We start from the raw sequence: 19,665 nt of genomic DNA on the forward strand, positions 1-19,665 counted from the left end.
TACCCCTGACACAATGCTGCTCAATAAAGGGAAGATATTAACTGTTATCGTTATTCCCAATCGTACAAGAAAAAACATCTAAGCTCTCAATCCATTTTAAGTGCCATAGCACTCAGGAATATTTGCTTTACCGAGGTGTTCTTTGAGACAGTGAGTGAGATTGCTTTGTAATGCTTTAAAGAAAAGTTCTGACTCCTGTCAGACCCATGCAGAAACTCTGGTTGTATTTCTTCAGAAGCTGTTTCATCCGTCTTGTTCACATTTCCAACCACATTGCTCTTCTGTCTGAAGACATATTTTCTCATTGAGCTGCAGAGAGCAAACTGCTTGACTTGTGGTCACAGCTTCAGCTAGAACTCCACTGACCTGTTTTAATAATAATCTTAATAATAACCTTTATTGTCACAAGTAGACATACATTAATCCTGCAATGAAGTTACTGTGAAAGGCCCCTAGTCGCCATATTCTGGCACCTGTTCGGGTTTACAGAGGGAGAATTCAGAATATCCAATTCGCCTGACAGCACGTCTTTCGGGACTTGTGGGAGGAAACCGGAGCACCCGGAGGAAACCCACGCAGACACAGGGAGAACATGCAGACTCCACACAGACAGTGACCCAAGCCAGGAATAGAACCTGGCACCCTGAAGCTGTGAAGCAACAGTTCTAACCAATGTGCTACCGTGCTGCTGGTTTTGTGCCAGGTGCCTGATAATTTAGCTCCACCCATTGATGACATCATCTTACAAAGCTGAAATATAATTAACTCATCAGGGAAACCCCCTTAATAAAAACAACATTCCATTAGCCCAATCTGTTTACTGTGCTTTAATTGCACCCCTGGCTCCCAAAAGCTTTGTTGTCTTTCAAACTAGGAGTTATTTTAAAACATGACTGCAGCAGTCACACACACACACTAACCCAGGCTTTTAATCCATATTCTCCAATACCTATAATACAGTATATCTGAAATTCCTACATTCATCACGAAACAGAGAGCCAAAGAAAATGTCAGCAACCTTAGAAGCACAACCTCTTCAAAATGAGACTCACTTTAGATCGTTTTTAGGGTTGGATGAATTATTATGCTAAATTCATGCACCACGATTGAAGCCTTTACTGATGTTGCTGTGTGCCAAATGGGCATTACACGGGTCAGGCGAATCTGAAAAGCCACACAATGAAGTGAAAGAAACTATACAGCAGTCAGAGCTGTTGGCTAATTATCATCCCAAGATGCCTCAGCTTATGGAATTGGGACAGTTGCCTCGCACATTATGCCTTCAGGCAAGGTGAAGTGGGGTGTCCTGAGATGATAACCCTTAAAACTGGATAACTAAGATAACACGAGGATAGTTCTACATACGTTAGTTTATTAAAGATTGAGAATAATCATATAAAGTATACCCAGTAACAATCATTAACCATTAAACATGTATTTTTAGGGCCCAGCAGTAATAAGCATTCAAACTCTTGCTACAAACAGTAGCCACAATGCATTGTGGGATTTAAGCTAGCTAACTTGCCCATGTTTTTGAGACAAATAGGATTAATCAGAAATAGTGTGGTCAGCAATAATACAGTCAGCTCAGTAAACAGTTCTTATCGGTGACCCCAATATCGCATGTGAGACAATCCATGGTGTAGAGAGGAACCAACTTTGGCATCCTGCCCCTAGATGGACAATGAGGTAGGCTACGATAAGTAAGATAGGAATGTCAGAAATACAACTTTGTCATGGATTCAGTACCCTAGTAAACAACAGGTGGCAGGATGGGGTTAAATCATGAGCTGATCACAGTCATCATGTTGTTTAAAGTAAATTTCACTGGTTAATGTAAAATTAATAGCTCCAAGGATTGGATCAAGTCAAACTGGGAGAGTTATTGATTTTTGGAAAACTGTATAATTGGGGTGTCTGTACCAGTGTCAGGCAGAATGGTTTTGGAATTTATCCAGATCACTCTCCCATGTGCTTGGACCAAGCTTGGGAAATAAAACCGTCTTAACCGGAGTTGATGTGTCTGCAGATCTGTGTGTTCAGCTGAGTTGTAACTAAGAGGGAGGAACCCCACGTTAAAGCTAGCTCAACACTCAGCTTTTGGAAATGCTCCGACAATAGGAATGAATGATAGCATTTGCTTTACACACCCATACTAGCACAGAAATGAATTATGTTCAACTGGATAAAGAAACTTTCAGCATCATTTTTGGTGTAAGAATGCTTCACCATTACCTTTATGAACACCGCTTTCCCCTTTTGACAGATAATTAACCCTTGACTACTATGCAGACCAAGCAGGCCAGCAGCACGGTTTGATTCCCGTAACAGCCTTCCCGAACAGGCGCCGGAATGTGGCGACTAGGGGCTTTTCATAGTAACTTCATTTGAAGCCTACTCGTGACAATAAGCGATTTTCATTTCATTTCATTTCATCTTTGGGCAGTATAAAGCTGTACCATCTTTGGCAGCTGAAAGATTGCAAACATGGTCATTGTTATGATCCTGACTCTCCAAAGCTTGTCCAACACCAATCAGACACAAGTGAGGAGTGTGAGGGAAAATGCCTCATGTGCATGGATGAGTGCAGCTCCAACAACACTCAAGAGGTTTTACGCAAATTAGGGCAAAGCAGCCCTTTCCACAAACATTCACTCCCTCCACCACACAGTCATAGAAGTGTGTACCATCTTCAAGATGCACTGCAGGAACTCATCAAAGCTCCTTCGATAGCACCTTACAAGTCCATGACCACTACCACCTGGAAGGACAAGGTGTAAGGGTCCTTCCTGTTTATTTCCTTCCTGTTAATATTTTGCCATTATTATTTTTGATCCATGGATGATCAATGGACATCTATCTTTAATTCAAGCACAGTTAGTGGACGTGTACCTATAAGTCAAACAGCAGAAGTCACAAGTTACAGGAGAAAATATTAGTTCCTGCTGATTTAAACAGGAGGTTTTGAACTGGTTGGCACCAGAGAAAGAGATGGGCTAGGACTCGCTTTGATTTATTAGCTCGGGGGCAATGAATTGGTCCAAAAGGCTGCACTCTGCCTGGTAACAGTAGGTGATTAGATCTTACCCCAGTGGGATGGTTCTCAGAGACCTGAATATTTCAGTTTGACTCCTGAAAGCTTAGAGGCAGGATTCTACCCTCTTCCCTGCTTATCTCACTCTCACTCTCTCTCTCTCTATCACTCTCTCTCTTCAGGGTACTGGAAACACCCATGTCAAACAAAGACTCTTTTCTCTTTTACTTACTGATGTACCATCAATTACCACGAGACAAGAATGGTGAAACAATCGAGGCTTTATTGCACAAGATGTTGTGCCTCCTGCAACTGGAACCAGAATGGGAGCAACGTCCTGTCGCCCGTCGGGGTGTGCCACGCAGGCGTACTGTGGGTTTGCATGGAGCAGGTGGGTTTTCTCAACCAAGAAATCCGATTTATGGCTCTGCACATGTTTCTGGAGGAGGATGGATCCAGGAACTGTCAGCCATGTAGGGAGCGAGACCCCGGAGGTGGACTCCCAAGGGAAGGCAAACACACGTTTGTGAGGGTCTCATTAGTAGCGGTGCACAGAAGCAACCGGATGGAGTGGAGCACGTCGTGGAGGACCTCCTGCCAACGGGAGACCGGGAGATTTCTAGACCAAAGGGCCAGAAGGATGGCCTTCCAGACCGTCCCGTTCTCCCTCTCCCCCTGGGGCTTGTAGCTGGTCATCCTGATCAAGGTGATGCCCTTGCTGAGCAGAAACTGACGCAGCTCATCACTCATGAAGGAGCATCCCCGATCGCTTTGGATGTAGGTGGGGAAACCGAACAGGGTGGAGGTGCTGTGCAAAGCATTGATGACCATGGCAGATGTCATGTCGGGGCATGGGTTGGCGAACGGGAAATGGGAGTACTCATGGAGGAAGTTGTGGTTGGTGGAGGGGAGGGGCCCTTTGAAGTCTATGCCGAGGCACTCAAAGGGGTGGGAGGCCTTTACCAGGTGCGCTCTATGTGGCCGGTAGAAGTGCGGCTTGCACCCCGCGCAGACTTGGTTACAGTCCTGACTTCCTCAATGGAGTAGGGCAGGCTGCGGGCCTTGATAAAATGGAAGAACCGGGTGACCCCCGGGTGGCAGAGGTCATTGTGGAGAGCCCGGAGTTGGTCCACTATGTACCGCGGGATAGGGCATCTGAGGGCTCATTGAGCTTCCCCGGGCGATACAAGATCTCATAGTTGTAAGCAGAGAGTTCGATCCTCCACCTCAAGATCTTGTCATTTTTGATCTTGCCCCACTGTGTGTTGCCAAACATGAAGGCAACTGACCGTTGGTCAATGAGGAGAGTGAATCTCCTGCCAGCCAGGTAATGCCGCAATGTCACACAGCTTCCACAATGGCTTGGGCCTCCTTTCAGCAGAGGAGTGCCGAATTTCGGAGGCATGGAGGGTGCGGGAAAAGAAAGCCACAGGTCTGCCTGCCGGGTTGAGGGTGGCGGCCAGAGCTACGTCCGATGCATCGCTCTCCACCTGGAAAGGGAGGGACTCGTCGACCACATGCATCGTGGCCTTAGCACTGTTCGCCTTGACGTGGTTGAAGGCCAGGCGGGCCTCAGCCATAAGGGAGAAAACAGTGGACTTGATGAGTGGGCGGGCCTTGTCCGTATAATAAGGGACCCACTGGGCGTAATGAGAAAAACCCCAGGCATCATTTCAGGGCGTTGGGGCAGTGAGGGAGGGGGAGTTCCAGGAGGGGGCGCATGTGGTTGGGGTCGGGCCCTAGGACTCCATTTTCCACCACGTAGCCGGGGATGGCTAAGCAGTTGGTGCAGAACACGCATTTCTCCTTATTGTAGGTGAGGTTAAGGAGTTTGGAGGTATGGAGGAATTTTTGGAGGTTTGCGTCGTGGTCCTGCTGATCATGGCCGCAGATGGTGACGTTATCTAGGTACGGGAAGGTGGCCTGCAGCCCGTACTGGTCAACCATTCGGTCTATCTCTCGCTGGAAGACCGAGATCCCATCGATGACGCTGAAGGGAACTCTAAGGAAGTGATAGAGGCGGCCGTCTGCTTCGAACACAGTGTATTGGCGGTCCTCCGGGTGGATGGGGATCTGGTGGTAGGCCGACTTCAAGTCAACTGTGGAGAAGACTCGATACTGCGCAATCTTTTTGACCATGTCAGATATGCATGGGAGGGGGTACGCGCCGAGCTGCATGTACCGGTTGATTGTCTGACCATCCTGTGCTTCTCACCAGTCTTCACTACCATCACTTTATCTCTGCAGGGGCTGTTACTGGCCTCAATGATCCCCTCCCATAGAAGCTGTTGGACCTCCAACTTGATAAAGGTCCTGTCCTGCGCACTGTACTGTCTGCTCCGAGTGGCGACAGGCTTGCAGTCCGGGGTGAGGTTTACAAACAGTGAAGGCAGATCGACCTTAAGGGTCGTGAGGCCGCAGACGGTGAGGGGGGCGCAGGGGTCCGCCGAATTTCAAAGTAAGACTTTGGAAGTGGCATTGAAAATCGGGACCTAGTAACAGGGCAGCGTAGAGATGGGGGAGGACATAGAGCCTGAAGTTGCTGAACTCTACGCCCTGAATGGTTAGGGTCGTGATGCGGTACCCCAGGATTTGCACGGAATGGGATCCGGAGGCCAGGTAGATTTTCTGGGTGACGGGGAGTACCAGGAGGGAGCAGCGCCTCACCGTGGCCGGGTGGATGAAACTCTCTGTGCTCCCAGAGTCAAAGAGGCAGGTCGTCTCGTGCCCGTTGATCTTTACCGTCGTCGTAGCGGCCACGAGGTTGCGGGGCCGAGACTGATCAAGGGTGATAGAGGCGAGCTGCGGAAGATGTTGGGAGGTCTCGGGCTGATCAGCGGTGGCGGAGGTATCGGTGATCCGCGAACGGCCAGGCGAGTAGAGGTCCTGAGGCACGGTCCAAGATGGCGCCGAAGATGGCGGCGCACACGGGGCACACATGGCGGACGGCATCAAAGATACAGCTTTGTGCCTTCGCTGAACTGGGAAGAGACGTTTCCCGGACTTGGTCACAGAAGCAATATTGTGCAGTGACTATTAGCTGGATTTGACCTATAGAGTTACCAAAATTGAATGGTGCTTAGGAAAAGAGGTGTCTCATGTGAATTCTGAGAACATGGGCATATTTTGGAAACAAGTGGTAGCTTCAGATAAAACGGTATGCTTTAGTTATTCATATACTTATGTGTCATCGTGTATATTAGTCTTTTGTTGCATTTTTTTTTCTTTTCTTTTACTCTAATGAAGACGTTTTATTAATTGTTTACACAATAACTAGACTGGTTCCTCACTGGGTTGTACATTGTTCCTCACATTTCCAAACAAACCTACACCACAAAGAACCAGTGTTTGAAATTCTCCTTCAGGGTTTTGAGAGACTTTTATAGATAACATCAGTGGGGTTCTTAACTGATCAGTATTGCAAAAGAGGGGAGAAAAACAAAAGACTCTCCGTGATCTTTAAAATATGGATTGGACTGGTGCTTGGTGTTCTCCTGCAAGACAAAGCACTAGATTGTCATCCACACAAACTACAGAGATCATTTGCTTCCAAGTCAGTTTATCAACAATTGTTATTCCTAAGGACAATCCCATAATGGAACAAGCTGCCAGAAAGATAGTCAATGCCTCATCAATCAAAATCTTCAAGACCCATCTTTTGATTATTTCCATTTATACATTTGCACTACCAGCACGTCACCACAGCAGGTCATACCTGGTCTAGTTAGTGTTGCCTAAACAAACATTAGTGGAAAATGGAAATTAGTTTGTGATGCTGACACAACTAAAGGAGAAGCAGAAACAGATAAAACCATGGAAAGGCAGGGCAGCACGGTGGCCTAGTGGTTAGCACAACCGCCTCACGGCGCTGAGGTCCCAGGTTCAATCCCGGCTCTGGGTCACTGTCCGTGTGGAGTTTGCACATTCTCCCCGCGTCTGCGTGGGTTTCGCCCCCACAACCCAAAAATGTGCAGAGTAGGTGGATTGGCCACGCTAAATTGCCCCTTAATTGGAAAAAATAATTGGGTAATCTAAATTTTAAAAAAAAACCATGGAAAGGCAATGGCACAGAAAGAGGCCACTCAGCCCATTGCGCCTGCACAGGTAGATGTGCACGTATTGGACAGACAGCGTCATTTTGACCTTCGGCAATGGTGTAAACTACACAATATAGGACCAGCCAGTCATTATATATCTCCACTGACTATCGATTCCATTGACTTGCTCTAGTCAAGTAAAAAAAAAAATATTTTCTTCAATGGTGTCTCAAAGAGTGATACATATCTGGGACTCTCTTCCCCAGAGAGCAGTAGAGACAGCGTCATTGAATATTTTTAAGGCAGAGGTGCAAAGGTTCTTGACTGAGAAGGGAGTCAAAGGTTATCCGGGTGGGTGGAAACATGGAGTTGAGGCCACAATCAGAACAACAGTGAATTTATTGAATGGTGGAGCATGCCCCAGGGGATGAATGGCTTACTCCTGCTCTAATTTGCACACTCATGGCAGCACGGTAGCCATGTGGATAGCACAATTGCTTCACAGCTCCAGGGTCCCAGGTTCGATTCTGGCTTGGGTCACTGTCTGTGCGGAGTCTGTACATCCTCCCCGTGTGTGCGTGGGTTTCCTCCGGGTGCTCCGGTTTCCTCCCAAAGTCCAAAGATGTGCAGGTTAGGAGGAATGGCCATGATAAATTGCCCTTAGTGTCCAAAATTGTCCTTAGTGTTGGGTGGGGTTGCTGGGTTATGGGGATGGGGTGGAGGTGTTGACCTTGGGTAGGGTGCTCTTTCCAAGAGCCAGTGCAGACTCGATGGGCCAAATGGCCTCCTCTGCACTGTAAATTCTATGAAATATGTACCCCCCGCATCTCACGGACCAATCTTGTGAACTTTCATTGTACCATTTCCAATACAAGTATATCCTTTCTTGAACATGCAGACCAAAAATGCACACAGTATTCCAGATGTATTCTCACCAAAACACTGTATAATTGCAGAAAGGCCTCTTTATTCTTGTACTCCAATCCCCATGCAGAAATAAAATAATGACTGCATTACTCAGACTGAAAATAAAATGTATTGCAAAAGGATCTAGGTTTTCAGAACATACGTACTGACGTACTAGCATTAAAAGATACTGCCTAGCCCATTAATAGTGTGAGTTAGTCAATCATCCGTATTCTAAAGTTAATTCATCCATTTTTTGCAGTCATTTGAGACAATTTACATAATTGAGGTCGGCCATCTATCTTAGTCTTCATCCATCAGCAATTATGTACGAAAATATAAAAACACGTTGTGTAAACAGCACAATTAATTACTTTTGTAATACATGAAGATGATAGCAGATGAACCATAATAATCTCACTCAGAAACTGTCTGTCAACAGCAGTAACAACATGTATTTTTATCTAGCCTTCAGCGTGACAAATCATTCACAGAAGCACTGCATAACAAAGTTGGATGCTGAGCCACACAGCTGGTCAAGCATTTGGTTTTAAGGAGCATCTTAAAGGAGGTAGAGAAGTGAAGAGGTTTAGGGAGAAAATTCTATAAGTAGAGATCACCAGTGGTGGAGCAATTAAAATTGGGGATGCTCACGAGTGCAGAATTAGTGAGCGCAGATAATTTGGAGAGTTGGGGAGCTCATGCAGATCACAGAGTTAGAGAGGGGCCAGGCCACGGAGGATTGCTAAACAGGGATGGGAATCTTGAAATCACGGTTCATCAGTCCTTTATATCTTCATAGACATTTCATATGAGCTGAGCTCATGGTTAATAACTTTTCTTTCACTGACCTAAATGTAGTTTTGGCAACCTTCGGATGTTAGATCATGATTTTGTGTGAGAGTGTAAACTGGGCAGTAGTCAGTTGAGGCCTGCTACCCAGTTCTCCCGATTTCCCCTGTCCCCTCTCCACATCTGGTTGCATACTCACCTCTGAATGAGTACTGAGGGAATATTTCATTGGTGGAGGTGCTGTTTTTCCGATGAGATGTTGAGCTGAAGCTTTATCAACGTGCACGCATGGGACGTGAAAGATCCTAAGCACTATTTTGAAGCATAACAGTTATCCCCGGTACCATGACAAATATTTATCCCTTAATCAATTAAAAGAAAAACAGATTGTCATTGCCACATTGCTGTTTGTGGGAGATTACTGACTGCAAATTCGCTGCTCAGTACTTACTGCACTTTAAAACATACTTTGCTGCCTGTAAAGCACTTTAAGCTATTTGGTGTCACGAAGAGTGCCATTCGTGACTCCTCAGATAATGAAGCAGTAGTCCATGTACAAATGCAGCAAGACCTGACCAATGTCCAGACTTGGGCTGACAAGTGACAAGTTACATTTGCGCCACGCATGTGCAATCAATGATCATCTCCTGCAAGAGAAGATCTAAATATTGTCCCTTCACATTTAATGGCATTGCAGGGTATATGCAGGAAGGATATTTCCGATGTTCCCGATGGTGGGTGTGTCCAGAACCAGGAGTCACAGTCTGAGGATACGCGGTAGACCAATTAGGACAGAGTTGAGGAAAAATATCTTCACCCGGAGAGTGATCGGCCTGTGGAATCTGTTACCACAGGAGGTAGTTAAGGCCAAAATATTGCATTTTTCAAGAAGCAGTTAGATATATCACTTGGGGCAAAGGAGATCAAAGGATATGGGGAGAAAATGGGATTAAGCTATTGAGTTGAATGATCAGCCATGATTATAATGAATGGCGGAGCAGGCTCGAAGGGCCAAATGGCCTCCTCCTGCTCCTATTTTCTATGTTTCTGTTACGATTGCTGAATCCCCCACAATTGACATCCTGGGGGGTTACCATTGATCAAAAACTGAGCTGGACTACCCATATTAATACTGTGGCTACCAGAGCAGGTCAAAAGCTGGCAGTCCTACGGCAAGTAACGCATCTCCTGACATCCTTAAGCATGTCCACCATCCACAAGGCACAAGTCAGGAGTGTAATGGAATACTCTCCACTTGCCTGGATGAGTGCAGCTCCAACAATATTCAAGAAGCTCGACGCCATCCGGGACGAAGCAGCCCACTTGATTGCTCCCTCTTCCACAAACAATCAAACTCTCCACCACGGATGAACCATGGTAGCCTTGTGTACCGTCTACAAGATGCACTGCAGGAACTTGCCAAGGTTCATTGGGCAGCACCTTCCAAACCCACAGCCACTACCATTTAGAAGGACAAGAACAGCAGATACCTGGGAACCCCACCACCTCTCTGTCACTCACAACCCCGACTTGGAAATATATCACCTTTCCTGTCACCAGGTCCAAATCCTAAAACTCCCTCCGAACAGCACTGTGGGTGTACCTACACCTCAGGGACAGCAGCAGTTCAAGAAGGCTACTCACCACCAACTTCTGAAGTGCAACTAAGGATGTGCAATAATTGTTGGTCTAACCAGTGACGCCCACATCCCATAAATGATATTAAAAAGATAATAAATGCAATTCTTTCTTCTTTTCATCTCCAATGGAAATGAGAATGAGAAACGTGTTAAACGGGCTGGCCTAAGTTAGGATCTATCCCAATAAGTAGAATGTCTCTAAAGCAGCACGGTGGCACAGTGGTTAGAACTGTTGCCTCACAGCACCACGGACCTGGGTTCAATACCGTCCTTGAGCGACTGTCTGTTGAAGTTTGCACATTCTCACCGTGTCTGCGTGGGCTTCCTCTGGGTGCTCCGGTTTCCTCCCACAGTCCAAAGATGTGCAGGTGAGGTGGTTTGGCAATGCTAAAATTAGTTTCCAATGGTTAGTTGGGGTTACAAAGATGGGTGGGGGAGTGGACCTCTCTTTCAGAGAGTCGGTGCAGACTCGATAGGCCGAATGGCCACCTTCTGCACCAGAGGGACTTGATGATTCTAAGCCCATGTTGGGACTTCCTTTTCCTGATATGTTTAAGTTATTTGGTTAATTATTTTTAATTGAAGTCTTCAGGAGCCCAGATCCCATTTGCATCAGCTAATCAGCTCCACGGGAACATTAGGTCCCATTTCAATTGCACAAACTCTTGGCTTGTAGAATGCTAGTCCTCAGCACACTTCATTTGTGAAGGGTGCCTTCTTCGAGCCATTCCACCCTTCAAAAAAGGAACTCCTGGAAATTACATCGGGAGATGGCATGGTGGCACAGTGGTTAGCACTGCTGCCTCACACCGCCTAGCACTGCTGCCTCAGAACGCCAGAGACCTGGATTCAATTCCGGCCTTGGGTGACTGCCTGCATGGAGTTTGCACTTTCTCCCCGCGTCTGTGTGGGTTTCCTCCAGGTGCTCCGCTTACCCCCCACAGTCCAAAGATGTGCAGGTTTGGTTGATTGACCATGCTAAATTACTCTTCCTGTGCAAAGGTTAGTAGGGATTATGGGATTACAGGAGGGTGGGCCTAGGTAGAGTGCTCTTTCAGAGGGTCGGTGCAGACTCGATGGACTGAATAGCCTTCTTCTGCACAGTGGGGATTTGATGATTCTATGAGGCTGCGTACCATGTCCATGTTGGCGCTTCCATGTCCACGATCCCTGAATGAAACACTAAAGTAGGAATTTTTCCCAGCCCCCAATCCCAGCAGAGAATAATTTTTTTGCCTCCTTACGTTAAGTAATCCTCTGACTTAAATTACAAGTCCATATCCCACCATAATTTCAGTGCAATTATTACTTGAAATTGTCTGTTTTGCAGCAAAATTGACTTATCAATTTTTTTTGCAGAGGTGTCAGCTTTTTTTAAAATCCATTTGTTAAGTGTTACTAGTTTCTATTTGGGCAGGCATGTAATTAGGAGTATAGGAAATTGGTCTGATTTCCCCCTCCATGATTTACCACCACTGAAAGCAATTGTCACATCTCCACTAGCTGAGATCATCCTGGAAGATAAATCAAGATGCTTTCCTGTTTTTATGGCTCAGCTGTACAATAGATAATCTTATTTGGCCATCAGGATGCTTCTTAAATCCATCTTTAAAGCTGCTATGGTTGTAAAGTGGTCATCAAACATTTCATGCTTTAATGGCACTTGAATGGAGAATGACTCATAAAATACGTCCTCAATTTCTAATGGCTTCAATGACCTTACAGGCCCTTCCCTTGATTTCATTCCCCTCAGAACCCTGACGGAGTCCTCTACCGTTATTGCATCAAGGTCTTTATTCAGTGATATCCAACCCAGATATTTCTAAACACTAAATGAGTACAGGCTTACTACTTTCATTGCCTTTGTGGTTGCAATAAAAATATGTTTGCACATGGCTAAAATTCTTCTTCAGCCAATCACCCCAACCATTCAGCCAAAAAAGTAGTTTATATGTAACTAAGCTAGATCACAAGGGGCCAAGGTCACAGGTGAGTGGTGGGAGGATGGGGGTCACCGGATGGGGTTTGCGGGAAATGTGTGAGAGAGTTCAGCAGCAAAGACAGGGGTGTGGCTCTCAGGAACCACCCTTCCTGATACTAGGTCCATCAATCAGATACTCAGTGACTTTTAATGAGGGATGCCACTGTAATGATTGTCCCTTTAGGGGAAACACAGCGAGTAAGGGTCACCTGATCTGGTTGACTAATTCGGACTCAGAGTGTGGGAATCATCCCTTGGTGAGAAGAGTCTGCTCGGCAGAAACATTTTGGGAGCTAGCTTTAGCCATGCTGTGCAATTCACATTAACAAAAACCTTTTGTGTTTGCTAATGAAGTCGGTGAAAGTGCATCTTTACAGCATTCCACCCCCTGACGACTAAAAGCTTGATTGCAAACCCGTCAAGGTTGCTTTTGACATGACAAGTCCCCCACCCACCACTGGGTGAATACCAAAGGCATTGGGATGAGGTCCATAAGTGGACATAGATTGCCCACTTAAGGGCCTCAATTGGTGGTTTGGGGGGGGGGGGGGGGGTGAAAGCCTTCCACAGTCTGCCAGTATGGATTTAATCGGGCCAGAAGGTGGAAAGGTCACCACAGGTCACACACTCACCAATTCAGATCAGATTTATGTAAGTGGCTTCAGTGAAAAGCACAGTTAGCAAAATCGGGATTCCTTAATTTCTGACAGGTAAGTATCCCAACATGTTTGAATCAAATTTCCACAGGGTGGGCAGCGTTATAATTGACCCGATAACATTTTTTTGCAAGGAGATATACACCTGAAAGAGGAGTTTCCCGCACGAGATATACAAGATCATGTGTTAAAGAGATGAGATACCCTCAATTACGACACAGGAGAGAAGATTGATAATTCAAAGGCTTTAATTACCAGAGAACCGGACAGCTGCCGAGAAGCGAGGTCACAGCATGCTGCCCAGTGAGCATCACCTTATATACCATTTCCTGGGGGCAGAGCCAGAGGCGGAGTCCCCCAGGGTTCCAAGCCCTGTCTTAAAGGGCCAATGTATTAAAGGCAAGGTACAGTTACAGCAGTTACCGATACCATTCATCACAAGAGAGAACGTGTGGCTACATTTTTGATCGTAGAAATCTTGACACCCTATTAAGCTGTAATAGCCATAGGCAGTTTGATGCACGGAATCCGATGCATCTGGGAACAAAATAATAAGGGAAATGGCAATCTGCTGCTCTGCGTCCCCAGGTTCCCAACAATAATCAGACCTCTCCAATCAATAGCTTTTATCGATAAACAGATTTGGTTGCCATTTTCCCCTTTCTGCAAAAGTAGGCACTGATTGCTATCTCTGTGCCGACATGGAAGAATATTGACCCACTGAATGCTGCAGTCAGGAGATAACATTGAATCTCGGTCACACGTTTCATGTTGGTTGTTACTAAGACGCGATTACAGGCAGGTAATATTCAGTTGTGATCTGCATTATTGTCTCTTTTTCGTGTGCTCTTATGCGGCAGTTCTCCAATTTCTTGCAAGGCAGGCTGACTCACGGTAGAAGGAAATGGTGCTGGATACCGACGCACAAGCTAGCTTGATTTGCCATTGTTACCATGTACTTCACCACACCATTGCTTATTTCCCGATTACTCTTCGCAGCAGAGAAAAGGAAATGCTACAGCAACAAATACATTCATACACCACCTTATCCCTGTTGGTAGCCTCACTGAAATTTGTTTTGGTCAATTGAACCTTGGAATCGGTTATTTCTAGGTCATGATAGCACCTTCTCCCTTACCATATCTTACACCAAACGAGCAGGCCTTTTTCTGTTACCTCTGACTATATAGAAAACAGAGAGCTGTCTGACTCATATTTTCACCTTTCAGCGATTCATTGGAAGGCTTGCCAATTAAATTAGAGACTTCTCTCTCTCCCTGCACAGACAGATGGGATACACCCCCCCCCTCACCAAAAGCATTGGGGGTTCATCCCTCACCACCTACGACCATCAGCTACGGGACTCTCATCTCCCCCCTCAGCGCCATTACCATTACCGGCTCCTCCCACCACCATCAGCATTGGGTTCTCAACCCCCACAACCATAAGCATCAGAAACGGGGCTCTCAGCACCCCCTCCCCCCAAGACGAGCATCAGCATCGGGGGCTCCTTGTGCCTCCCCCCCCCCCCCCCCCCGCCAACAAATGTCCCTCTCCCCACCAAGGGCTATAATCACCTTGCACCCCCAGGGTGATCCCTGCGACTGATTCCCATTTTCCAGAACCTGTTGTAAATGTCACTGACGTGACATTACATTCAGTGAGTGGGCGTCATATTAGTATATTAAAATGTATTTAAATGAGGTCCCTGCCCTTTCTGGACGTAAACCTTGTTATATCACTGGCCAGGGGCCTGGAAGATCGCAAAACTCGAGAATCACATTTTCCGAATCTCACAGGATTTTACACCCATGACTCCGGGCTGAAAATTGCCCCTATTAGGTGAAATCTCCTGATTGATTGTACGGGTGTCGGTTCCAGCGATAAAACTGGCTGAAGCTCTCCAGCTGCACAGATGAGTTTTCTCACCAGACCTGTGGCACTCAGACTGGCTGGCAGTTCTCCAAGTGACCAAGATTTCCACTTGCAGAGTCCTTGTCTGGGGATGGGTCTTACCCAAAGGGTGCAATATGGGGCTTTTGCCTGCTCTCTAGCTAGTGGATGACACTCCCATCACATTAATTAAATATGCCCCCTGAGTTTCCTTCTTTCAGTTACACAGCACAACCTTGAGGGACATCCATTTTTGTATAGAGTTTATATAGATATCTACAGGGAGATGGTGACACATTAGTAATGTAACTCCTAACCCTAAGGGTCTGGCTATGCCCTGAGGACATGTGTACAAACACAACAGCTGGTGGAATTTAAATTTAGATCTAAAAATATTTTGGAATTGAAAGCTAGCTTTTGTAATGGGGGAAACTATCAGCAATTGTCGATAGAGCCTTTATGGTTCACTGGTCTCCTTGATGGAAGGATATGTGCCATCCTTACTTGGTCTGGCCTACATGTGACTTCAGATTCACAGTGCTGCGGTTTTGACTCTTAACTGCCCTCTGAAACGGGCCAATAAACCACTTAGATGAAGGGAAATTAGGCTTGGGCAACAAGTGTCAGCCTCGCTAGCAACACCTGCATTCCATAGAACGATAGAACTACAGATTTGCTACAGTGTAGCAGGAGGCTATTTGGCCAATTGCGTTTGCGCCAACCCTCTAAAAGAGCACGCAACCTGGGCCCACTCCTCAGTCCTATCCCTGCAACCCCATCTAGCCTGCACATCTTTGGACACTAAGGGGCAATTTAGCATGGCCAATCGGCCTAACCTGCACATCCTTAGATGCTAAGGGGCAATTTAGTTTGGTAAATGACATGTGGGAGGAAACCGGAGCACCCGGTGGAAACGGACGTAGTCAAGTGGAGAATATGCAAACTTCAAACAGGCAGTCACACAAGGCTGGAATCGAACCTCGATCACTGGCACTGTGAGGCTGCAGTGCTAACCACTGTACCACCATGCCGTCCTGTAAATTCCATCGAAGAATACATTTAAAAAAAAAGTATTATTCACAAATGTAAGGGGCGGGATTCTCTGTTTCTGAGACTAAGCATTGATGCAGAATTTGTGGACTTTCACGACAGCAAAACTGGCGCCGAACCTGGACTGATTCAGCAACTGTGGAGGGGTTTGCACCAACGCCATCATTGATTCCAATGAATCGCCAGGTCCGTGATTGGCACTTGGGTGGCTGGCAAGATGCAGCTGCGTATACACATTAAAATGCCCACACACACTCATCCCAACCAACAAGATGGCACTGGTTGTGCTGGAGTGCACCCATTCAGCTGATGGGTAGGCTGGGGCCAGACAGCACCTAGGGGGGTGTCTGGGGGCCACCTATATGGGCTGGTAGCGGCGTGTGCCGCTGCATGGCTGCCTTGCCGACTTCGACAACAGTGTTCCGTTCCCATCCACCCGTTCCCATAGCCCATCTCCTGGCCACCCCGGGTACCCCCACCCCCCCGGCCCTGGCAGACTTCCCCCGGCCAGCGGCACAACTGTCAGCAACTATGGCGATGTTGGACACTTTCCGTACCCTCTCTCGCTCACTCAGGAGCCACAACGCCGGGTTCATGATTTTTAAAAGCACAAGTGAACCATGCCATCGGGAACTCAGTCTAATGGAGGTGGAGAATTGTAGAGGCCCCGACGAATACCTGATCGGGCCCCCTAATTATATGCAAATGGTGTTTACCATACGTGCACTCTGGACCGCATTAACGCCGCTGCCAAAGTGACGGAGAATAGCGATTTGGCGTCAAATCGGCGCCCGTTGCGATTTTAACATCGCAACCTATTCTCCACCCAATGGCGTTTTGGAATTTTGACGTCAGCCAAAGGAGAATCCCGGCCAAGAATTTTTTGTTTTAAGAAAAATGTAGGTAATATCAATGTGCCACTATTGACAGAGCCATGAAATCTTCAGTCTTTAAAATCCATGACTTAAATGGAATTTATGGGTATTCATAAATTCTACTGGATGATTTTTATGTCAGCCAATCCGGAATGTTGAATATGAATTTGATAAGTATTTAATCAAAGCTGGTGGAATAAATGGGAATTCCGTGCAGGCTAAGAATGATCTCTTCATCCTTAGATTAGTGTCATTTTCAGCTAATTTTCTTCATTCTTTTACGGACTATGAACATTGCTGGAAGGGCCAGCATTAATTGCCCATCACTACTTGCCCTTGAATTGAGTGGCTTGCCAGACCATTTCAGAGGGCATTCAAGAGTCAATCACATTGCTGTTATACAAGAATGGGTATACAAACATGCTTGCATGCAAGTACTTGCAATAAGTCAAGTGTGGTGCATGACATGGGTTTTTTAATGCCACTACAAAGCAGTTCGAGGAAATCGAAATTGCATTCAAAACAATTGTCTAATATGAAAATATCAAAAGTAAGAACTTTTAAAAATGGATACTGTTTCAAGACTTTTATCCAAGGTGACAGATTAATGAATATTTATGTTTTCTTCAGGCAGTATACCCATTTTGTCAGCTTCCGTATGCTGACTTCAAAACATTGAAACAATACAACCTTTAAAAACAAGCTAGTGGTGTTTCTTGACAAACCCACAAAGTTAGTCCTTATTAAGCATTGGTGCCTGAGGTTTGTTTGGACTGCTTGTCATCTGAACAGGGACTATATACTGGGGCCAGAACTACGTGCAGCAAGTTACCAAAGCAAAAACAAATCTGTGTGCAGATGCAGCAAAATAGGTACACAATCAATCTTAGGAAGTAATGATGAACTTTCACAAAGCATTAGTCCAATTTCATTGAGATTACTGTTGCAATTTTTAAAAAATTCGTTTATGTGACATGGGCATCGCACAGCGCTGTGCCAGCATTTATTGCCATCCCTAATTTCTCTTGAAGGGGCAGTTAAGAATCAACCACATTGCTGTGGGTTTGGAGTCACCTGTGGGCCAGACCAGGTAAGGATGGCAGATTTCCTTCCTTAAAGGTCATTAGTGAACCAGATGGGTTTTTATCTCAATCGACAATGGTTTTGTGGTCATCATTAGACTTTTAATTCCAGATTTTTATTGAATTCAAATTTCACCATCTGCAGTGGCAGGATTTGAACCTGGATCCCAGAAGCGTTATTCTGGGGGCAGCACGGTGGCACAGTGGTTAGCATTGCTGCCTCACGGCGCCGAGGTCCCAGGTTTGATCCCGGCTCTGGGTCACTGTCTGTGTGGAGTTTGCACATTCTCCCCGTGTTTGCCTGGGTTTCACCCCCACAACCCAAAGATAGAACATAGAACATAGAACAGTACAGCACAGAACAGGCCCTTCGGCCCTCGATGTTGTGCCGAGCAATGATCACCCTACTTAAACCCACGTAACCCGTATACCCGTAACCCAACAATCCCCCCATTAACCTTACACTACGGGCAATTAAGCATGGCCAATCCACCTAACCCGCACATCTTTGGACTGTGGGAGGAAACCGGAGCACCCGGAGGAAACCCACGTACACACGGGGAGGACGTGCAGACTCCACACAGACAGTGACCCAGCCGGGAATCGAACCTGGGACCCTGGAGCTGTGAAGCATTGATGCTAACCACCATGCTACCGTGAGGCCCTGCACCCTGCTGTGCTAGTGGCTCAATGATGAGATCTTGATGATTGTGTGTCTGAACAATCATCAGGGTAGGGTAGGTGCAGGGTACGTGCAGGGTAGGTGTTTTGACCACGCTAAATTGCCCCTTAATTGGAAAGAAAGAATTGGGTACTCTACATTTATTGGAGAAAAAAGATGTAAACCAAAAGAAAGCGTTACTCTGGGTCTCTGGTTTACTCGTCCAGTGATAATACCAATACACCCCCACCTTCCCCAAGTCCTGGTCAGCAAACTGTAATGATATGTGCTTGCATGCATTATAATGTAAAGGTGCTCAGCAGAGCAAGGCTTAACGTGGAGCTGGAGAGTGTACCACCCACAGTGTGATGTCTGTAGTCACATGGTCAGAGAACAGTCCAGAAGAAAACACTCTGTAAGCAGCTGGCCTGCATGGTGGGAACAACACCATGCAAGATGATAACGGAACTGTAAATAGTTAAAGCCTATCAATAAAGGTGTTTATGTTCAGACATACAATCATCAAGATCTCATCATTGAGCCACTAGCACAGCAGCATAAAATAACCATACAGAACAGGGGTTAGCACAATGTGCAGCAATTGATATGAAAGCAAATAAGATTCTGCTGTGTATATATATATAGCAAAACAGGTACAGAGTCAATGCCATGAAATAACAATGAGCTTTCACAAAGTATTACTCCATCTCAATTGCTATGTGCAATCCTGGTCAGTGTACCAGGCTGAAAAGTTTAGCATTGCAAAACAGTCTAGTGAAGTCACATTCATATGATGATAAATCACCTTTGTAAAATTGAAGTATGAGTGACAAGTAAAATGGGGGGAAATGTAGCTAATCTGCCTTTCGTAATTTTCTATATATATTCTTCTCTCCAAGTAGCATCCTTGATTATTTGAGGGTCACCGAACCACAAAATAATGCCATGATTTTACTAAGGCGCTGGACAAGGATGCGGCCCCAAATGTACCTCAGCTGGAATGGGGATGAATCACGCCAAATGATCTAACCAGACCACCTCTACCTATATTAAACGGA

The sequence above is a fragment of the Scyliorhinus canicula genome, chromosome 6 (genome assembly GCF_902713615.1).
Source record: "Scyliorhinus canicula chromosome 6, sScyCan1.1, whole genome shotgun sequence".
Taxonomy (NCBI): Eukaryota; Metazoa; Chordata; class Chondrichthyes; order Carcharhiniformes; family Scyliorhinidae; genus Scyliorhinus; species Scyliorhinus canicula.